This window comes from Bufo gargarizans, chromosome 1, assembly GCF_014858855.1.
Source record: "Bufo gargarizans isolate SCDJY-AF-19 chromosome 1, ASM1485885v1, whole genome shotgun sequence".
NCBI classification, from domain to species: Eukaryota; Metazoa; Chordata; class Amphibia; order Anura; family Bufonidae; genus Bufo; species Bufo gargarizans.
In genome coordinates, this window is record NC_058080.1 from 19,164,668 (window position 1) to 19,167,897 (window position 3,230).

The window sequence follows — 3,230 nt, forward strand, 5'->3', positions numbered from 1 at the left end:
GATCATGCCCCCCCAGTACAACCACCCCCCTCAGGCAACGAGCATAATGGGGGTTATGATCCTGGACCCCCCACAGCCAGACAGCAATAAGGGGGTCCTGATCATGCCCCCCCAGTACAACCCCCCCCCTCAGGCAACGAGCATAATGGGGGTTATGATCCTGGACCCCCCACAGCCAGACAGCAATAGGGGGGTCCTGATCATGCCCCCCCCCCCAGTACAACCACCCCCCTCAGGAAACGAGCATAATGGAGGTTATGATCCTGGACCCCCCACAGCCAGACAGCAATAGGGGGTCCTGCTCATGCCTCCCCAGCACAACCCCCCCCCCCCCACTGGCAACGAGCATAATGGGGGTCACAAATAGAGACCCCATAAAACACCATCGAGGCAACCGGCGTGCTGGGGGTTGTAGTCCCAGACCTCTCAAACACCACATAGGTAACTGGCGTGCTGGGGCTTGTCAATACCTTGCCCATTTTCATTTCAACAAATGAAGTTTTTTTGTCTAATCATGTGTCTTTCTCTTCTCATGGTGGATTATCTAACACCCAACACTGACTATTTTTTTTTATATTTGTTTTGTTTATTTACCAGCGACACGAAGAGTTATAATCATCCATTGGTATTTATATATTAAACTGGCCAACGAGGGCATGAGTCGGGGAGTGATCATTTCAATAAAGTGATTGCAAACACGACTATTCTACTTGTGGTTATTATGAACTTGCAGTGGTAGTAATGGTTGAATCTTTACAGAGGCTCCCATCACTATGACTTTGTCAGCCACCGTTGAATTTATATTTTCAACAATGCTGAGAGTGAAACCCCTAACAATTAGCCCCGCACTCAAAGGCCTTTGGTTGCCGTGAAGACCCAAGTTGCCTGACAAGCCTGAAACCTTTTTTTTTTTTATGGTTTTGTTCTTGTTGCGGCTGTGGGCTGTTGTTATTAGGATGAGAGGGACCCAAAAAATTTGGAACTCCTCAGCCTGCTAATGCCAGCCCACAGCTGTCAGTTTAACACTTGGCTGGTTATGAAAATAGGGGGGGGGGAACCTTTTTTTTTTTTTTTTTTCTCATACTATATTGACAAACAAACAAACCCTGGTCACTCCTTATGTTATCATACTCGGCCGTGGGTTTATCAACCTCTAATTAGACAACCGACTGCTTCCTATTTTAGTAGGATCTGTACACAATCTTCAAAGTTGTTTTTAAATTTTAAGATTAAAGCTACTTTCACACTTGGGGCAGGACGGATCCGACAGGCTGTTCACCATGTCGGATCCGTCCTGCGGCTATTTCGCCGCGCCAGCGGACCGCCGCTTCGTCCCCATTGACTATAATGGGGACGGTGGCGGAGCTCCGGTGCAGCACGGCGGTGCAAGGAGAAAGCCGCCGGACTAAAAACCCTGACATGCAGTAATTTTAGTCCGGCGGCTTTCTCCGTGCACCGTCTTGCTGCGCCGGAGCTCCGCCCCCGTTCCCATTATAGTCAATGGGGACGGAGCGGCGGTCCGCTGGCACGGCGAAATAGCCGCAGGACGGATCCGACATGTTGAACAGGCTGTCGGATCCGTCCCGCCGCAAGTGTGAAAGTAGCCTAAGTTTATCCACTGTTTATATAGGGGTTTCTTTAAATTGATTACACTGCAAGTGATATCGCCACACACAGAGTAGCCGCGTTTGTAATTGAACACACTTTATTGAAGTGTACCCTTCAATTCTCAACCCTCCTCTCTACTGTGTTGTGAAAATTGCCACTGTATAATATGGACACAGTGGCAAACTAGTTACTATTATTTCTTTCTTTTCTATTAATAGGATATATACACCTAATATTGTTACTTCCCAAAACTAAAATAATATACATAGTTATATTATTATAGGTAAGTAAACAATATAATGGTAAAAAAAAAAAATATCTAAAATAATTTTTTCAGGTGATAGTATAACTTTCAATGTATAATTAAACTTTTATATATTTTTTGCAGAGAATTTCCAGTTAGTCAATTCAGGGCAGCAACCCTGACCGGTAAGTTGTATTCCGACAGTCATCGGAAGAAGAAGAAACATGTTGCGTGCAGTTTCCCAGTTCAAAAAACCAATACACGTTTGTATTGCGTTGTTTGATAGTTCAACGTTCCATCATTATATTATTTATAATTTTAATATATCGACAAAGGTAAGTATACAGGTTGGGTAAGTATGGAAGACCTAATTTTATTTCCTTTTTAAAAAACATTGTTGAAGAAAGAAGATGGGATGTACAAAGTTATTTCGTTCCGAATATTGGTTTTTATTAAAAAATCTATTTCTAAACGTTCAATGTGTTTCAGCTAATATGGTAAGTTTGAGTTTACCTTATAACATGTATCCAAATAATATGCATATTTTAATATTTTCATTTTTTTTTTAAACAGGAATTGATAAAATGCCGAATTCATGTTGGGTAAAAAATTGTTTTTTCCAGGCTGGACGTATACTGAATGGCCACGAAATCAAATTACATTGCTTTCCCAACCTTAGGCCCCATGCACACTGCCGTGTTTCACAGCCGTGTGCGGGCCGTGGAACCGCGGCCTGGATCCCTCCTGAGAGCAGGAGCGCACGGCGTCACTGGTTGCTATGACGCCGTGCGCTCCCTGCTGCCGGCACAGTACAGTAATACACTGGTATAGATCATACCAGTGTATTACTGTATTGCGGCGGCAGCAGGGAGCGCACGGCGTCATAGCAACCAATGACGCCGTGCGCTCCTGCTCTCAGGAGGGATCCAGGCCGCGGTTCCACGGCCCGCACACGGCTGTGAAACACGGCCGTGTGCATGGGGCCTTAGGGAGAGACAAAAAAAATTCCTTTAAAAAAATAAAATCCTGCTTTTCCGTTACTTTCATGTTCAGTAAAATGTTATTTTTTATAATGTTAAGAGAACTAACTTTGTTATTTTAGTTATTTTACTTTAGTTTATGCTGTTGATATTCGTTTACCGAAACGGGACTGCACCACTAGTGCAAAGGGTAAGGATAGCGCAAGTAGATCTGCCTCAAGCCAGTGACCATTTGGCTTTTCAAAACTAAAGTTGTTGTTGTTATATTACTGTAAGAATGGAACTTTACTGTCTTTTTATAGACATTTTACCTGTGTGTAGGAGAAGTGCTGTCAAGACTTGGAGGAAGGGGATCCGATTAGACTCCAAGGTGTGTTCACTGACAGTATGATAATGTA

General features: G+C 43.7%; 1 long non-coding RNA gene across 1 annotated transcript; it reads left to right on the forward strand.

The window, feature by feature from the left end:
* Positions 1-592: 592 nt before the first annotated feature.
* LOC122938336 lies at positions 593-2,095 on the forward strand. Its single transcript, XR_006390005.1, has 3 exons — positions 593-625; positions 1,827-1,891; positions 1,997-2,095. It is a non-coding gene; the product is annotated as an uncharacterized LOC122938336 (long non-coding RNA).
* The last annotated feature ends 1,135 nt before the right edge of the window (positions 2,096-3,230 follow it).